Consider the following 9,704-nt stretch of genomic DNA (forward strand, 5'->3'; position numbering starts at 1 on the left):
TTTCTGCACCTTGCTTTTTTAATTCCTCTAGAGAGTCACTTATCTTCTCCAGTACCCTAGCAAAGGATTCTTCTGAAGACATTATTTTCACTTTTGCCTTTGGTATAGCTGTAATTCCCGAGGCTCCTGATACAGAAGCCCTTCTTTGCATAGAAGAATCAACTTTGTATTGTCTGCCAGATCTCAAGGTTGTTTCTTGTGAATCCTCTTTCTTGTGATGTTTCTCTTTACCATCTGCCATAACAAAGTCTTTCACTCAAGGTCATACCCACGCTCTAGAGCTGTCAGACAAAAAGTTCTCAGATTTAAAATTCCACTTGTTGCTGAAACAATTTTTAAGTCCTCTAGAGGGCATACAATCAAATTCTTACTTCCAAATTATTCTCCCACTCTCCATAAATCAAACAAAAGTCATAGTAGTTCTTTCCAGTTATTCTTTCTCTTTCTTAAAAAAATCCAAATCAGTAAAGTCCTGCAAAGTAGCTGTACTGTGCAACAAAATAAGTGTTTCAGATTGAAAGTAACCAAAGTCAGTTAATTAAAGATACTTCTTTACCTTCTTGTATCCTCAGTCCTAAGCCGGTTCCTTTTCTCCGGCAGTCCGCTCCCAGGGTACAAGAGCAGCGGTAAATAACTCAAATTCCTTCAAAAAGGCAGGAAAACACTTTAAAATCTTCTTCCCTCCCCCTCCTGCCTTCGGGGAGGGAGTTCTTTACTTGGTGGTGGATTTCTTAGCTCTCACGGCTCCCCTCTCAATCGGTTACGGCTGGAATGTCCTTCGCTTTGATCTTTCTACAGGACGGAAAGCAGACTTCCTTTTTGGTGCTTGTCCGTCTCGGTGTCCAATTTCTTCAATTTTAGTGTCAAATTAAGTTTTAACGTTCAATCCTACTCACGGATAGACGTTCCTTTTAATCCAAATTCCTTGGAAGAAGTCAGCGCTCTCCGCTAATGGCGACGCGGCTTCGCTTCGCAGATTGGGTGAAGACGACTCTCAGCACCGCTCCAACACTCCCTCCGCAGATCCGCAGCCTTTAAAAAGGCTATTTCACAGCGTCGGGGGGGCGCAAAGGTGCCCGCCGAGTCTCCAGTTCACAGGCTATGTGCCTGTGATTTTTTAGGGTCCCCGCTCCGCCGTAGCTGACAGGACCCGAACCCACGAAGCAGATCTCTCCCGGAGCTCCGGGAGAAATCCGCCATTAAGCGCTGGCGCTAACCCGGAAGTCCATCACTGAAGCACTTTCCGCACTCCATGCATTTAAATGGTTTCTCCCCTGTGTGAATCCACTGGTGTAATTTAAGGTCTCCATTCCGACTGAAGCTCTTTCCGCACTCCATACATTTAAATGGTTTCTCCCCTCTGTGAGTCCGTTGATGTCTTCTAAGGCTTCCACTTTGACTGAAGCTCTTTCCACACTCCATACATTTAAATGGTTTCTCCCCTGTGTGAGTCCGTTGATGCATATTGAGGTGTCCACTCTTACTGAAGCTCTTTCCACACTCCATACATTTATATGGTTTCTCCCCTGTGTGTGTCCATTGATGCATATTTAGGTGTCCACTCCGACTGAAACTTTTCCCACACTCCATAATTTTAAGTGGTTTCTCCCCTGTTGGAGGTCGTTGATGTGAACTATGTGTGCTCATTCAATGACGCATATTCCACATTTCACACATTTTAATTTCTATTCCTAATGAAACCAAAGGTGACCCATCCCCTGGAGTTCTGACTGTCTTCTCCATCTCCTTCTTCAGAGTGGGAGGAACGGAAATCCTGTTTGGGTTTCAAGGAAGAGAACTAAGGGAAAGAGAACACATCAAGCTCCATTAGCACCTTCTCCTATTTCAACGTCTCCTACATTCCCTCACCTCCTACCCATGCTCCCAATTTTTAGGAAATGAAGTTGCAATGTCATCAAATGATAGTAATTCATCAGCAACTTTCATAATCCTCAATCAATGTTCATAAAGCAGCTTGATTTTTTTTAAAAAATGATGTGCTGTCTAATCTTGTGCCCGTCTTCTGACGCAGGACTATCCTAAAACGACACTGAAAAGCAGGATATTCAAGGCAAATAGATAAACTGTACTTGGTGGAATGTGTAGTTCCTTTAAAATGTAGTATTGATTCACTAATGGCCTGAAGTTGTGTTATTTCTGGGGACATGAATTTATTCCTGTTCTCTCTTAAAGATCATAATCATACATTCTCATGGGGTGTTAGGGGAGTGTTAGTACCTTTGGTGGGGGACATGTTGTCCACCTTCTGGGGTAATCTACCCACCATTGGTCCCCACCCTGCACTCAGCTCTCACCTGTGGCTTCCAGAAACTGTCAGGATGGAATAGGGACCACAATCCCAGGAACAGCTTCAACCGGCAAGCTAAAACAGGTGAGGATAGTTGATGGGTCTCAAATCCTTGGTGTATTAGGGAATTCTGTTGCAGGTGAAGGCAGGCCCTGGTGGATGGAGAGGATGAGAACAACAGTGAATCCCACAGTCAAGAAGGCAGATTCTGCCCATTCTGCAGAGGAAAGTGAGGGCAGATGGGGCTGATCAACCAGGGAAGGGAACCCTTCGAGAAGGAAAACTCTGGTCATAATACTTTGGTACACTCCCTCACTTCCTCTTGAGTTAGCTTCAGGAGAAGAAAAAGCTGTGGAGAAAAACCTCCTTTGCTCCCTCTTTAGTTGTATTCAGGAGTAGGCTTTGTAGGAAAACTCACACAAATCCCGAGTGGACTCTCTAAGGCGGTTGGATGGTGTCCTGCACACCTCCTTCCAGCAACTCCTGCAGCCAAGCTGGTGCCAAAAGTACTGCTCTGCTTTCCTTGGGACCATATAAGCCAGGCTGAGAAGGGGGTCTTGTTGTCTAGGCAGCCCTGAACCCCCAAACACACTGTCCAGCCAGTGCTGCTAACACAGCAGTTTCAGGGGGAGTGATGAACTCAGACCTGTGTATCAAAGTCTCTCCAAAGTGGAACAAGGAAAACAGAAGTGCTGTTTATATCATACATCAATTTAAAAGTATTCAGATTATTTGTCTTTTGAAGAAAAGACCACCAAGTATCCGATGGCCCCTTCAAAGCTAATGAAAGTATTGTGCCTGGAGCTTTTGGGGGTGCAGGACCAGGAAAGCTTCTTCTATCATTATCCTTCCAATTGGGATTCAGGCCTCATCATGGAACTGAAACTACCCTGGTTGCTGTGACTCATGATCTCCGATGGTCTAGAGGCTGAGAGGAAAAGCTGTTTCCTGGTTCTGCTGGATCTCTCAGCGGCTTTGGAGACCTTTGACCATGGTATCCTTCTGGACCCTCTAGGGGAGCTGGGGGCCCTGCTATGCAGTGTTTCCCCTTCTTCCTCCTGGGCCATGTCCAGAACTTGGTTGGGGGATGAAGGTTCAGACCCCTGGGTGCTCCCTTGTAGGAGCAACAGGGTTGCCGTAAACAATAATCCCACCCACAAACTCTCATTCACACAAAGTCTGTCAATTTGGGGGGGAGGTCACACACCTCACCTGTGCTAATACTGGCAGTCTTTGTCCTGTATAGGCACACTGCGTGTAGAGCCTCCAGCCACAGGCACTGTCTATCATGAAAATGGGTCCTTTGACTGGGAAGATTCATGCAATCACTATCATTGGATGCTGATGGGTTGTATCTCAGCTTGTCAGTCACTCTGACACTGCCTTCAAAGAATAAGAGGAACAGAAATGCTTTTGAGGTGCACCTTCTAGATCAATCCGGAGAGCCATTCCATGGACTCTGCACCCGTTTCTAATGACAGGTGTACATTATCCTCATCCTCAATGAAGCTGGCAGTGGAAAAGACACTTAAAGATGGAAGCCTGAGAGAGAGGAAAAGGTTTCTGGCTGCTTCCTGGGTGGGATTGCGGAAACCAAGAGCCGCTTCTGAGAAGGCCTCTCCCCTCCCCTCTTCCTCTTGGAATTTCCTCTCCTCTCCAGGAGGACCAATGGTTGGACTTGGCAGAACCGCTGTATCTGCCATTAATTTGATTTTGAATTGATATTAGAACGAATTGATTTTAGAATGCATTTTAAGTAATTGCTTGTGATTTTATGTAAACTCTGTTACTTTTATTGTTGTAAGCCGCTCTGAGCCCGGCTTCAGCTGGGGAGGGCAGGATATAAATAATAATAATAATAATAATAATAATAATAATAATAATAATAATTATTATTATTATTATTATTATTATTATTATTATTATTATTATCTGGACAGGTCAGGGGCTTATGGGGTGGGAATTGGGTAGAGCTTGCAGGAAAGAAGGTGTGTCTTGTTAAAGGAGAAATCTGAGGGCTCCCTTGGACAAAAAACAAGGACACCAGCCAGGAATACCAGAGCAAAACAGCAGCCAGTAGGCTTGGTCTTTATTGAAGACTGTCGTGACAGGACTCCCACCTGCCACCAGGTGGAACAAGATGGAAGCCCTGAACAAAAGAGAACCCAAACTTTATTAGCTGCTGCAATAAACGAAAATCTGCCATTATTCCCTTATGGGGGACACAAGAGCCCTCATAGAGTCCTTTGTAGGTTCTCCATCGGTCAGAGGAAAAAACAGAGGTCAGCCAGAGAATATTGAGAAGCAAAGCAGCTTGTAAGCCTGATCTTTATTGAAGGGTTGCAACAGGGTGCCCCCTTCACACACAGGAGGAGAAGGAGGACCCTGAATTGCCCACCTTGGAGTCCAAGACCACCCCCAGAAACATCTTACCTACATGACAGAAAGGGCGGGCTAAAGCAGAAATCTGAGGGGGTTGTTTACCTCCTGTCTGGCAAGTTACCTGTTAATGCTTACTTGATTGGATACTCTGGGGAGCCTGGCCAGTCTTTTGTAATGATAAGTACTTGGTTCCTGAGCCAGGTCACAGGCTCACCCTATTCAAACCCTTAAGACAGGATTTGTGAAGGAAGAGGCAATGGGGAGGCTGCTCCATTTGACCTTGCAGAGAAAACACCTGGTCAGCCTGGGAGTCAAAATGGCTCCATGGCTGCTCCCCTGTGCAGGTTCAGACATGGGGCCTATATATCTATGTACGTGTTTGCCTGGTACATTTATGAACCTTCATTATATACATAAGACCTTAATTTATTTATTTCACTGCTAATCCCAATGTTACACCCCCCCCCCAAACTACATCATGGTTACATCATGGAAGGGGAGGTCTGGTGGCAGTAATCTGAGCATCCTGAACCCTGCCCCATGGTTCCCCTTGCCCTCCACCAAACACCCGTTGAGTGTAACAAAAGAGATATTTACAGCCTACAGCTGGAGGGTGGCGGATGGCGGAGGCGAGGGAGCCATGCCTCCCCCCCCCCCCGCCACTACAAAAAAACAAAAAGGCCTAGCTGGCCCCCCGCCCAGAAAGAAAAGCCACAAAATTGCAGCCTAGCCTGGCGGAGGGGCCATGTCCCTTCCAATCAGGCCAGACCTTACCTTAATCCAGCCGCCAGGACACACTCCTGAGGATCCTGATTCTGGAAGGAAGAAAACCCAAAGAGGCTTGGACAAAGGGGTCGCCCTCTTTTCTTTGGCCTTTGCCCCACCCCCGGCTGGCCATCCATTGTCCTTCCTGACCAAGGGCGGGTCAAAGGCCGGCCCAAGCAGGTGGGAGGCACCCGCCCAGGTGAGCCCTATCTTGGTGCCACAAACCCCACCCACCTGTGAGAAAGGGTGGGCGGACATTCCCTGTTTCCCAGCCAAGTTAATCACACCCTTTTGTCTTCATCTGGGTTGGTTCTTTCTGGAATGGCTACCTGTCTGGCACTCAGGTATCAGGATGCCAGGGATCATCACTCGGGCAGAGGGGCTGCTGAGTAGCTGAGCTCACATGTCTAGATGCATTTCTGAAGTTTCCCCAGTGAGCCAGTACAGAGATACATTTATCAGTGAATTCTTACTTTTGGTATCATGCAGCAGACACCCTTTGAATAGATAGGAAGAAACTGTGATGGGGTGTTTTTTGGGGACAAATCACAAAAGTGATGGTGCTGATTTTGGTAGTGGGCTGCATGTGCATGACATCTGCTGGAGGGGCAACCCCCCCCCCCAACCTATACATAAATTCCTGCAACAGTCTGGACAGGGCAGGGGCTTATGGGGTGGGAAGAGGATAGAGGTTGCAGGAACTAAGGGGTGGGGGGACACGACCCCCCACTTTCCAGGGATCCCTCTGGGCGCCTTGAAGGGGTGGCCGATTCCTGGCTGGGAGGGAGAAGCCAAGGAGGCCCCTCCAGAGAATCCCGGCGGGCGCCATGATGGAGACGTGTCCCCAAAGACTGGCCTTCCTAGCTCTCCCCCCCCCCATTGCTGCCCTTCCCTGCCCCAGGGATGCTCCCCCTCCCCACTTCCTCGACCCCCTCCCTCTGTCCCAGAGTCTCCCCTGCACCCAGAGGCCCCCCTTGGCGCGACTCACCCCACGCCCTGCGGCCCCATCTCTCCGTCCGGCGGGGCCCCCCAAGACGAGCAGGGGAGGACAAGGGGGGTCTCTATCCAGGCGTCCCTCACGTCATGGCTCACCTATCTCGGCGCAGAACCCACAGAGTCCCAGGGATGCCTGCGCGGGGAAATTGGGCGAGAGGGCTTCGTGGGATCCCCTGGGTGGGCTTCCTAAGGGTCCAAGGAAAACCTCCTTCGCAGCACGCGTGCAGGGATCCAGATCCACAACAGGCGCTTGGGGGAGCTGGCGGGGACTCTGGATCCTTCTCTCGCCTCCCCCCCCCCGCGACCCCTTTACCTCTTAGTCCTCGCTCGCGATTCTCCTTTCCTTTCCTGCAACATCCACGTGGGTGGGGGGGATTTACCTGCCGCCCCTCCTCCCCTTTCCGAAAGCGCGCGCCCCTAGAGCTACGGCGCAAAGCAGCAATCCGGAGCAGAAGCTCCACTTCCGGGAGAAGCAGGCAGTTTGGGAGGGGGGCTCTCCCCCCCCCCCACATTCCCGGAGCAGGAGCCGGATGGCGAGGAGGAGGAGCAACATATTGGGGAGGGTATTTGGGGTTTGCGGAGGCGGGGTGTGGGAAGGATGTGCCGGGAGGGGTGGAATTTGGGGGGCGGGGAGGAGAGGAAGGTTTCCCCCTCCCCTCTTCCTTCTGTGAATCAGGAGAGTGGGGGAGGGGCTGATCCCAGCAATCCAACTGCAAAGTGGGGTGCCCCCCCCACAATGTTTATATTGCAGAATCCTTCCCTCCCCCACCCCACGCCACGAGCTTAGATCCATCCGTGTTTTAGGTATTGCTGCTGTTAAATCCAGGAAGTGGGGAGGGGCAGTCAAGACAGAAATCCGTCGGGATGGTGGGTTGAATCCTGATACTTTCCAAGGCGAAGCTCAGGAAAGCCTTGCAGCTAGGGGGATGTGTGAATACTATTGTGGTGCTTTGGGGAAGAGGGTAGTTAAAAGGTGTGGGAAAGTGGGGTTGTGGTGGAGCGATGAACCCCAAAGACTGAGAATTCACTGTGAACAGGACTGGCCCACCCAAGCCTCACCCCCTTGCCTAAAGCCTGACACCCCGCAATGTGACAGGATTGTGACTCTTGCCCTCAGCAAGCAAAATATCCCCCCCCAACCGGAACAAGGCAATCTCCGGGATGCTGAGGTGCCCGGAGGGCTGTGCGGGACCCACATTCCTTGAAATGGAGGGAGCCGGGGGCTGTGGCTCTGTGTGTGTTTCAGGCAAAAGGGGGGGGGGGGCTGCTCTGAGTGTTTTGCTAGCAGTTAAATTGCACATTTGGGGGAGTGGCTTTATTTTTGTGTGCTTTGCATTGAGACTTGTGTTTCCAGCTCAGCCAGGGGAGCTGGGACTGGAGTGCCAGCTGTTTGTGTGTGCGTGTGTGTGTGTGTGTGTGTGAGAGAGAGAGAGAGAGAGAGGACCCCCCCCCCGCCGCAACAACAGGCTCCCAGCTCTGTGTATGTCTATGTATTTTATTGTCTCTATCTCGGCCAAGAGGGCCTGAGGCTGTGAGGAAAGAGGAGTTTTCTCACTTTGTGTTTTGCTTGAAGGCTCCTCTCCGACTGAGGGCTGGGGCTGCAGAGATCTGGCTCTCCCCCCCCCCCCTTTGGCACAACTGCGAGTTCTCTGCCCAGGACTGGTGGGCTGTGCAGCTGAGGGGGGGCTTTTCTTTATGTGTCTTTTTTTCTATAGGCTTTTTCACTGTGAGCCTTGCTGGCAGCAGGCCTCCTGTCTCTTTTCAAAAGACTTCCCCCCCTTTTTTATTTTATCTGCAACATGTTGGGAAGGGCAGGGAGTCCCCCTTGTGTAACAACTTAAGCAGGAGGGCATAATGGGGGGGTCACACTCACAGGAATAATGGACTCCATTACAAGGCATGATGAATAATTTTGACAAATTCAAAGACAAATACGGTGGAGCGATGAACCCGAAACGACTGAGAACCCCCTGCGAACAGCCCCCCCCCCCGGGCTGGTGGGACCTGGACCTAACCAACCAGGTCTTTAGAAGCGTGACAAAACACCCTGGATGTTCGGAGCAGTTTGCATACGCAGACTCCTGGGTAGCGGTCCTGAGAGAGAGCCCTACATGGCTACATAAGTTGAAAGGACAGTATTGTACCTCTCTGATGGTGAAGTGGGCACTGAAGGAGGCAAAAGTAATCAAACCCCAAAAGAAAGAGCACTTTTCCAGAGGAGGGGTGAAAACGAAATAACCAATGTGGCCCCCAACGGTTCCCACTGTTACAGATGTTACATGTGTGTGGTACGGAAGCTGTACTACCCAGGACAGGATGGGGTTGTGCAGAGTTGTTAAGGCAGCAGAGAGCATTGTTAGCTGCCCACTCTCCACCTTAGAGCAGATTTATGCCACAAGGTGCCATAGGAAGGCACTGGACATAGTAAAAGATCCATCGCATCCTGGTCACTGGCTCTTCGCGCTCCTGCCGTCGGGACGGAGATACAGGAGGATGAAGACAAGAACGAGCCGTCTTAAGAACAGCTTCTTCTCCAGAGCGATCTCAGCCCTGAATGGGAAGCCTGGACTTCGAAAGTCATCTAATCTTCCTTGCTGTACTATACTGTATTCTTTAATTAGTGTTTTTATGGAGCAGTCAAGTAATTTCGTTGTCCCCGAGAGGGGGCAATGACAATAAAGATATTATTATTATTATTATTATTATTATTATTATTATTATTAGAATGGGGGGGGGAGCATATAAACAGAGGTTTACTCCCGAGTAAACCACATAGAGTCGGAGGCAATAACCTCAAGGGAACCCCGCTATACAAGGGCTCCCCTCGTCCTTTCACAATGTTGCACCAAGCACCACACAAAACCCCAACACCCCAAGAATAAAGCGCCATTTGTGACGGCATATCCCGGTGCTATATACAGGCAAGCAGTATGAATGAACAATTTATTTGCATGAGGATGCGACCTGACCAATCAAATCGCCTCAAATCTAGCCCGTCAGCCAATCCCAGCAATGCTATGGCTCTGCAGGAGCAGCTCAGCGCAGCTGTCTTGCAGGATTCAATGAGCGCTGACAAGGTGACGACAGCTCCTGCTGAGAGAACAATGGGCTAAATTCATCAAAACCTCGTTATCTTGTAATCCACTCATAAAACTGGATCCGATGTAGCGAGGCCAAGTCGGGTCATTTCTGAACCCACTGTTTGTATTGTGAATAGCCAAAAACACTTAGAAATTCATAGAAAATCACTGGT

The 9,704-nt window shown here is 49.6% G+C and overlaps 1 protein-coding gene across 1 annotated transcript in view; it reads right to left on the minus strand.

Annotated features, from left to right (window-relative positions):
* LOC310743075 (uncharacterized protein) overlaps window positions 1-7,617 on the minus strand; it is a 35,929-nt gene extending 28,312 nt beyond the window's left edge. Inside the window, exons 1-3 of the mRNA XM_083573171.1 lie at window positions 6,765-7,617; window positions 5,465-5,505; window positions 3,559-3,691 (exon numbers count right to left, since the gene is read on the minus strand). The gene's annotated coding sequence lies outside the window, so the exon portion shown is untranslated. The remainder of the gene's footprint in view (window positions 1-3,558; window positions 3,692-5,464; window positions 5,506-6,764) is intronic.
* Window positions 7,618-9,704: the final 2,087 nt, after the last annotated feature.

Source organism: Podarcis filfolensis, assembly GCF_964270895.1.
Source record: "Podarcis filfolensis genome assembly, chromosome: 10".
Taxonomy (NCBI): Eukaryota; Metazoa; Chordata; class Lepidosauria; order Squamata; family Lacertidae; genus Podarcis; species Podarcis filfolensis.